This window comes from Atractosteus spatula (assembly GCF_055471065.1).
Source record: "Atractosteus spatula isolate fAtrSpa1 chromosome 10 unlocalized genomic scaffold, fAtrSpa1.hap1 SUPER_10_unloc_14, whole genome shotgun sequence".
Classification (NCBI taxonomy): domain Eukaryota; kingdom Metazoa; phylum Chordata; class Actinopteri; order Semionotiformes; family Lepisosteidae; genus Atractosteus; species Atractosteus spatula.
This window is the reverse complement of record NW_028296617.1, coordinates 99,824-109,518: the sequence shown is the minus strand read 5'-3', so window position 1 is coordinate 109,518 and position 9,695 is coordinate 99,824. Positions and strand designations below refer to the sequence as shown.

General features: G+C 41.7%; 2 non-coding genes across 2 annotated transcripts; both read left to right on the top strand.

The window, feature by feature from the left end:
• The first annotated feature begins 2,885 nt into the window (after window positions 1-2,885).
• trnal-aag (transfer RNA leucine (anticodon AAG)) lies at window positions 2,886-2,967 on the top strand. The gene has a single exon. It is a non-coding gene; the product is annotated as a tRNA-Leu (tRNA).
• Window positions 2,968-5,736: 2,769 nt separating this feature from the next.
• trnal-aag (transfer RNA leucine (anticodon AAG)) lies at window positions 5,737-5,818 on the top strand. The gene has a single exon. It is a non-coding gene; the product is annotated as a tRNA-Leu (tRNA).
• The last annotated feature ends 3,877 nt before the right edge of the window (window positions 5,819-9,695 follow it).

Here is a 9,695-nt window from a genome sequence, read left to right as displayed (position 1 = left end):
AAAAATGTCTAAAAATTCTGACACAGATGTGTGAGAGACAATGGAAAAGACTATCAAAATCCTGAACTTCAGGACATTGTACTGTACCGTTTTTGAAATACGACCCTCTGAACATGGCATGAGAGAATACATTGTCAAATGGTAAATGCAATGTTTGCTATATTGCTAGGGCCCTCCCTCCTGATTTTAAAATCGTCTCATATTTCTGACATCAAGGTGTGAGACACAATATAACAGACTGTCAAAATCCTGAACTTCAGGACATTTTATGATACCATTTTAAAAATATGACCCTCTGAGCATGGCATGTGAGAAAATGGCATGTAAGAATGCATTGGGAAAAGGTGAATGCAATTTCTGCTGAATTGCTATGGCCCTCCCTCCTGATTACAAACTCGTCTCACAATTCTGACACTGAGGTGTGAGACACAATGTAACAGACACTATTAAATTGTGAAGTACAAGAGATTATACTGTTACGTTTTTTTTAATATTGACCCTCTGGCATGTGAGGACTTGTAGTCAACAAAATAGCACACATTCTGCCAATTTGCTTTGTCCCTCCTTCCTCGTTACCAAAACATCTTAGTATACCGACACTAAGGTAAATGTCTCTAAATCCAGAAGTTAAGTTGTCAAAGTATATTGGAGTCAACCGATATTGATCAGGTTCTGCTGATGCCGAGCCCGCAGCCTTCACCATAAGGTCCAATTCCCCAAGCCTACTGACCTTATATGTCCATCCCTTCTCGTCAAAATTCGTATTTTCACAGGGTACCCTTCAGAAATTGCAGTATAGAATGAAAAAACTCCAATTGATCTGTTGGCGATTTTCCTTTAAAAACAAATGATTCTCCAGAAATTTTACGGAGTGTATCACTTACACTGAGACCGAGAAGTGTTAAGCTGTACATGAGTCTTTGTGGCTCGGTTGTTAACCAAAAGGGTGGTGGTTTGAGACCATCCAGGGATGCTATGAGCCTTTTAATGAACACACCCTCTTCACTTCATTTCTCCACGGCCGGTCTTGTACCGCAATCAAATACAGAGCCCGTAGGGGGCAGTAAGCCCGCATATATAGCTCACTGTGTATATAATGAAGAAGCAGAGGTTAGTTTCTCATCTGCATGTTGCAGAGCCTTACGCAACTCGTACCAACAGCTGAGGGTTTGATCCCTGCACGGGCTATTAGTTGAAAGACCATTGTAAATGACGTGTAACGGCTTTATCCAGCTGGCTTTTATGTTTCATCCTAAATTGCTATCTTGAAACCAAAATAATTAGAAATATGGAACACAACCGTTGTTCCCCAAGAAGGAAAGCTGTTTTACACTGACGTCACTCAAAGGAAATCAAAGGAAAATGTTGTATTAGCACGAGCTGCACAGGCTCTGAATCAGACCATTTCAATTAGTCTGATCAGTGCAGGACAAGTTAATGTAGAATTATTGCTTTGTCTATCTCTTGTTTGTATATAAATGAATGTCTCTGAAAACTTAATGTTAGTTTTTAATTTAGTTTTAGTTTTACGATGTAGGTCATGCGTTGACATATGCACAAACACACGAAATGTCTCATTCCTGATTCAGCTCATGCTCCATAGGAGAGAAAAGATTCCTCCTGTTTCTCGTACAACCATATCAGAACAGAAGCCCGTGTCACCCAGCTCTGATTCAAGATTGAGTCGCATCTTCAACATTTTGTTTTTGTTTCTGATCATTATTTTCTTTAGTTATGATCAATATTGAACTTTTTCTAAATAAAACAAAAATAATCAAACATGCAGGTAGATTTTTTTTAAAAGTATTAGGAGTTGACAGGGCGCTCCTTCGGAATAGTCGTCAGAAAATGTGAGAAAAGGAAAGTTACGTAAACTCTCACACACAGCATTAATATTGGAATCTGATCATAAAAAACTAGCTGTCTCCCCGTCGGTAATCAAACCCCAGATTCCCGCGTGACAGGCAGGAACACAAAAAACTTTACTAACTAGGAGCGTTTGCTAGCTATTAGGAGGCATTTACTCTTAATTATGTAACTGTTTTGGGTTTCGACTTTAATTTTCCCAATACCAGTTTTTTACAAAAGTAAAGGCACACGGCACATCACGTCCGAGTTTAGTGACAACTACCTCAGAGATTGTAAGCTGGGTAGTTTCAGATCACTTTTTTTTAAAGGTTCAAGCAAACCCGAATACCTTTGCAAGAGACATTTCAGAATCGCAGTCAAATCCAGTACGATTGCTGGATCCTTCGAATTCGACTGAACTATAGCACAGATCTGCAGTCCACGATTAGAATACTGTAGCTGTGTTGTATAAGCTATACCACCCAAAATAGTTCTAAAACAGGAGATGCATCCTTGTTTAGGAATGTGGTATAAAGTGAAATGGTCTGGGAAGAGCCCTACGTTTGAACAGTTCAAAATAGACGTAAAGGGGTATTTACGGACTCTTTCGAAATGTAAGAACAAGCTGTGCGGACCTTATCTTTATTTACCTTGTGTAATCGTTTTTCATAAAGTGTAATTGTATTATAGCATGTGCCCCTGACGATTTTCTTGATACGTTATATGTGCTCTTGTTTGTATTGTATGTAGTTTTGTTGTTCAAATAAAACGTAAAAGACTCAACTTTCCGGATGCGGCTGCTGTAAAAATAAAATGACATCAAGGGTGCTGTACGCAGAGGTCTGAAACCTGCTCCACAGAAGATCTTTATCCAGAGGTGTTAAAGAAGTCGAGATCTCACCATGAGAGGGGAAGCATCTCAGAAAAAGCAGGTGCAGTCGGTTCCACGGTCATAACGCCACTAAGTCGGGTGACAAGAGCAAAACCCACCCGACCTCCTCCGAGCAAGTAATGAGACAAAGAGACAGCGCACAGCGGGTAGCGTGGCCGAGCGGTCAAAGGCGCTGGATTAAGGTTCCAGTCTCTTCGGAGGCGTGGGTTCGAATCCCACCGCTGCCAGGTGCTTCTGTCAGGACCCCCTTTCAGCTGACTTCAGATGAAAGGGAGGGAACTGCTTTTTGGCAGTCTCTCGAGAAACTAAGCTTTTCTCGTGTTTAAAGATACTTTCTCAGCTTGACATCAAGGCACAAAACAAAAACGTTCTTGCGTCCTCTCACCCCAAAAGCGCTTTGCCACTTTTTGTGTTATGCAGGGAACAACGTCTGCCCAGATCACTTTTGTGTCAATGCAAATCGTAGTGTGCCCTCCGTTTTAATGTTGGCTGTGCTGGCGTGCCGCTTCTGTCTGTGAAAATTGAATGTTCTGCTTCTTCACACCGAATCGTTGGCGGGGGTTGAGCTTGTTAAATCTTTGCGCATAGCGCTCCTTTGGAAGTACTTTGTCCAAGTTCAAAAGCGATCGTGGCATTTACTTCATGCGTTCAAGAAGCATGCCTCGCACGACAGATTTAAATGGGGAATGGAGCCTGCTTCTTGCTGTTTTTCCTGTGGTTGCAGTTACAAAGTTGATCGTGCTTTCACATTCTGTTAACAGTATTCACTGGCTGAGCTTTATCAGTTGGTTCGAAAAGGAATCTCTGCTTCGGTTCCAGAAAAGTCATCTGTAGTGTGTTTTTTTCCGTGCCCATGGCAGTCTTTTAGAGCTGGTAGTAATGGTGGCGAAGTTAATTTTTTATCCTCTTTAAAAGAATAAGGACGGGCTGGGGCGAGCTGCATTTACCACTCTTTCAGCTAAACGCCGAACTCGCGAACTGATTACACTGCAGAGCCACAGGCGCCTCGCTTTTCTCCATTCTCTGGGTTAGGGTGAAAAAAAAACACTGCTGGTATTAGCTGGCCTGCTGGGAGTACCTCTTCTTCACTGATAAGCAAGATTTGTGTTTCATCTTTCGCAAGCTGTATAGATTTCTTTCAAAACAAGTTGTTCCAGAAAGGAAACGAACACTTGCATTCACCTCAATTAAAAGGCATGGGATTTGCCCGTAAGGATAAATTCTGTACAGTAAGACAGGAAGAAAGGCACCGCTGGGAATCGGACCCAGGATCTCCTGTTTACTAGACAGGCGCTTTAGCCAACTAAGCCACGGCGCCGGCAAAGGGCCGTCCTTTGACGGCCACTTGGACACGTCTCAACTGCTCTGAGACATCTGCGTTCGGTGTGCACCGAGCCTGCTCGCCTTGCAAGTTGCTTCATTTACATGCGATAGCTCCACCACTAAGAGAAAGGATGAGAAATGGCTTTTATCTGGCACTTTTCATGTCAGAGGATCTCAATCTGCTTTCCGTGTACAAGAGGATGTCCAACTCATGTAGCTAAAGACGTAGACGACAGTGCTCCACTGAAATCTTGATCTCACAACCCTCGGCATGACTCCGCTGTGTTCTGCTTTAGACAAAGGGGGGAAAAGACTTCTTTCATCACACGTTTTGCACTGTTTACGGTGTTTGCAGTGCTCTTTCTTAAATGAAATCCAGGAATCGGCACCATATGAGGTGTGACTAGATAATATTGGAACAAGTAGCCTCGCCATTCCATGCGTGACGTGAGCAAAGTGTAATTCCTGTCTTTATAGTGTGCTTGTTAGAGACTTAGCTGGCACCCAGAGCGCTTTAAATCAGGGAGTCAGCAGCCCAAGAGAAGAGAGCTTCCTTCGTCTATGTTTTTTGCGTGAAGGGGGGAAACAATGCGTGTGCTGCAAACGATCTTAGTATCGAAGTGCCGTCCCACATAACCGATCCGAACAATCTGCTTTACAGAGGAGCACTGCCGGAGCTTATCGTTGGCAAACTGAAGACCAGGCCGACCTCTTCTGTGACTCTTGAACACTGAATCTCAAGGTTGTGAATTCAAGCTCCACGCTGGCGGGAAATTCCATAGGTAATGATCACATTTTCTTGCATGCTAATCAAAAGAAATATTAAGAAACTTTTCCCGATACCAGTTTTTTACAAAAGTAAAGGCACACGGCACATGTGTGCCACATCACGTCCGAGTTTAGTGACAACTACCTCAGAGATTGTAAGCTGGGTAGTTTCAGATCAGATCACTTTTTTTATCAAAGGTTCAAGCAAACCCGAATACTTTTGCAAGAGACATTTCAGAATCCCAGTCAAATCCAGTACGATTGCTGGATCCTTTGAATTCGACTGAACTATAGCACAGATCTGCAGTCCACCATTTGAATACTGTGGGTGTGTTGTATAAGCCACATGGCCAAAATAGTTCTAAAACAGGAGATGCATCCTCGTTTAGGAATGTGGTATAAAGTGAAATGGTCTGGGAAGAGTCCTACGTTTGAACAGTTCAAAATAGACGTAAAGGGGTATTTACGGACTCTTTCGAAATGTAAGAACAAGCTGTGCGGACCTTATCTTTATTTACCTTGTGTAATCGTTTTTCATAAAGTGTAATTGTATTATAGCATGTTCCCCTGATGATTTTCTTCATACGTTATATGTGCTCTTGTTTGTATTGTATGTAGTTTTGTTGTTCAAATAAAACGTAAAAGACACAACTTTCCGGATGCGGCTGCTGTAAAAATAAAATGACATCAAGGGTGCTGTACGCAGAGGTCTGAAACCTGCTCCACAGAAGATCTTTATCCAGAGGTGTTAAAGAAGTCGAGATCTCACCATGAGAGGGGAAGCATCTCAGAAAAAGCAGGTGCAGTCGGTTCAACGGTCATAACGCCACTAAGTCGGGTGACAAGAGCAAAACCCACCCGACCTCCTCCGAGCAAGTAATGAGACAAAGAGACATCGCACAGCGGGTAGCGTGGCCGAGCGGTCTAAGGCGCTGGATTAAGGCTCCAGTCTCTTTGGGGGCGTGGGTTCGAATCCCACTGCTGCCAGGTGCTTCTGTTGCGACCCCTTTTCAGCTGACTTCAGACGAAAGGGAGGGAACTGCCTTTTGGCAGTCTCTCGAGAAACTAAGCAAAGTGTTTAAAGATACTTTCTCAGCTTGACATCAAGGCACAAAACCAAAACCCTCTTGCGTCCTCTCACCCCAAAAGCGCTTTGCCACTTTTTGCGTTATGCAGGGAACGACGTCTGCCCAGATCACTTTTGTGTCAATGCAAATCGTAGTGTGCCCTCCGTTTTAATGTTGGCTGTGCTGGTGTGCCGCTTCTGTCTGTGAAAATTGAATGTTCTGCTTCTTCACACCGAATCGTTGGCGGGGGTTGAGCTTGTTAAATCTTTGCGCATAGCGCTCCTTTGGAAGTACTTTGTCCAAGTTCAAAAGCGATCGTGGCATTTACTTCATGCGTTCAAGAAGCATGCCTCGCACGACAGATCTAAATGGGGAATGGAGCCTGCTTCTTGCTGTTTTTCCTGTGGTTGCAGTTACAAAGTTGATCGTGCTTTCACATTCTGTTAACAGTATTCACTGGCTGAACTTTATCAGTTGGTTCGTAAAGGAATCTCTGCTTCGGTTCCAGAAAAGTCATCTGTAGTGTGTTTTTTTCCGTGCCCATGGCAGTCTTTTAAAGCTGGTAGTAATGGCGGCGAAGTTAATTTTTTATCCTCTTTAAAAGAATAAGAACGGGCTGGGGCAAGCTGCATTTACCACTCTTTCAGCTAACCGCCGAACTCGCGAACTGATTACACTGCAGAGCCACAGGCGCCTCGCTTTTCTCCATTCTCTGGGTTAGGGTGAAAAAAAAACACTGCTGGTATTAGCTGGCCTGCTGGGAGTACCTCTTCTTCACTGATAAGCAAGATTTGTGTTTCATCTTTCGCAAGCTGTATAGATTTCTTTCAAAACAAGTTGTTCCAGAAAGGAAACGAACACTTGCATTCACCTGAATTAAAAGGCATGGGATTTGCCCATAAGGATAAATTCTGTACAGTAAGACAGGAAGAAAGGCACCGCTGGGAATCGGACCCAGGATCTCCTGTTTACTAGACAGGCGCTTTAGCCAACTAAGCCACGGCGCCGGCGAAGGGCCGTCCTTTGACAGCCACTTGGACACGTCTCAACTGCTCTGAGACATCTGCGTTCGGTGTGCACCGAGCCTGCTCGCCTTGCAAGTTGCCTCATTTACAGATGCAGCCATTCAAAATGCGCAGGCGATACCGCATTATTTTCAGGTATGCTGTACGCAGTCTACCGCAAGTTACCGGTAAATACCGCAAGTTACCGGTAAATACCGCTAGCAAAATAATAGTATCCGGAATTTCCGCAAGGTGGAGCTAATAAAGCTCAACCTCTCATGTTTGAGCTGTAGCCATCAAAGTCTTTAACGAAGATATTAATAATAGTATTAATAATAAATGACCTTGGACAAGCTGTAAACTCAAAGTATTGCCCTGGTCCACATTCTTTTTTTCATTGACCGTCTTTGTAAAAGTAACACCACAGCATTTCGCAATCACACATTTTTTTCCAATCATGCAAAGTACAGTAATTTTTGAGAATCGATTCACCATGCCTTACACATGCTCATAAAAGAGATTGATTTAGGAACATAATCATATTACCGTATGCAAACTGTACTGTATACAGTATGTATATGTATATTTAATGTCTTAACTGTGCCCGTTTAAGTATTGAATATTCATATCTAATTTTACCACTGAAGGGAAATCTTAGTAGCTGAGCATAAAAAGAATAGGAGCATACTGCAACGCGTGTGAAGGCCATAAACGATATTAATTTTGGAACATAAACATACAGTATATGGCTGGTCTCGGTACTTTAAAGAAAACATACACGAAACATGGTTTCATTATGACCAGAATCTGTCTTGAGATATTTTTAACTTGATTTACAGTATTTGAGAGATATGTCTTAACACCGATACTACAGTGCTTAAGTACTGCTCACGTATATGTTTCTAGGTTTATATTATGCATTTCATACGGTCAAATTACTTTTGAGCAACTAATAAGAAGCGCGAAACGGTATGCGTTTTAGTTTCGTTTTGTGCTGGGACCCGTGGATTGATTAGAGATATCAAGTACATACAAGTCATTTTTTAAATGTTGTAGCTCGTCTTGAAAAAATGTTACGAGTACATCATCTATCAACAATTACACAGGTTCTGTTTCCATATTGCGGATTTTGGTTACGTAATATTATTTTCTAGATTTCACGTTGTGAATATATGATTTGGGCAAACAGAGCCGCAAAGAAGTACATTATGGGTTGTTGTTTTTTTTTTGCAGTTTTATCTAGAACAAGCGATGCTTAAACCTTTGTCTGATTCTTGTGAAACTATCCACACGACAGTTACAGTACCTAGGAGTTGACTTCAGTGATGTCACTGATGGGATGTTTCTAAAAATCCATCCTCTGTAAAACATCTTCTCTAGTTGTCCTGCATATGTATTCACTAATGAAGCTGTGTGTTCTGAGCCTGGATCTCTACATTTCTGTATGAACCAGCTTAGAGGGCTAAAGACAGCTTGTGTTTAAATTGAGTGTAAGGCAATTTATGCTTCTAAAGTCATGGTCAGCATTTATTATTGTACTGTGCTGTAAACTTGTTCTGTGCCAAGTCACATTATTTTATAGCGTTTTTATAGCGTTATCAAATCCGGTGGCGCTGTGTGTTAGTTTCCTGACTCCCATGTCACATGGTCTGTGATTGAAACCTGTAATACCGGTTTAATTCGTCACAGCCAGCACTCCGGTTGTAAAGTAGAAGCAGGCGAGATTTCCAGCGAAAAACACCTCCCCCTTCTTCAGGTGTGAGGGTCTTCTGCTCAGAATGAAACGCTAAAATGTAATGTAGGCTCTGAATGGGTTCAATTGTGATTTGGGCTTGATTAAGGTCGCTGCCTTTCATCTAAAACCCTACTTGAATCCTTCTAAACTAAAAATCAGTGTTAGTGAGTTCTAAATAAAGAGGTATCCAGGTAACAGTGAAACGGGCGGACAGTCTGGGGAGATCGCCCGTTTTCCATGTAAATGGTTCCCTGGTTCCGCACCCCTTGGTGTTTCTCTCGCTCTCTCTTGGGTCACCTGATCATTAGCTCGAAAGATGTGAGTGCTTTGTGTATATTCTAATGGTAGTGGGGGCAGGGTGTGTGGGAACAGGTTTGATTGAAATTGCATTGGAGATCTATGTTCTTCACACCTGAAACATTTTCTCTGAAAGCATTTTCTTCGCAGTTTAACCGATCTTGTTACAGCATGTTACAGTTTACTATTATTAACCATATTAATTTTAAGTGCTTAATGTAAAATCTTGTAAAAATATATTTTCATTGTTCAAATATACATTAAGTCTGACTATCATATAATAAGTTAAATACAAAACTAAAGAAAAAATAGGGTTAAATATAATTCAAAATATTTTGCTAACAATGTTAACTGTTTATGAATAATAAAATGTATTAACTAAGGAGTAGGATGGCACAGTTGTTAGTATGTTTTTTGTTTTGTTTCTTTTTCATAAATACAACAGTAGTACCTGATGTCTCAGTGGCTTTCAAAATTAAATTATGCATCCAAACCTGTGAACTAGAATGATAACTAAGATATCTATCCATTTATAATGGTGGCAAAGTGGTTAGCATTGCTATCTTGCAGCACTGGGGTCCTAGGTTCAATTCCTGCCATCCTGTGTGTGTGGGGTTTACATGTTCTCTCTGGGTTACATGGTTTTTCTCCATATGTGTGATATGACTCCCTCTCGCACTCCAAAACATACTGGTAAGTTAATTGGTTTATGGGAAAACTGGCCCTGGTGTGTGTGTGTTTGTGTATGTCTGTCCTGTGAT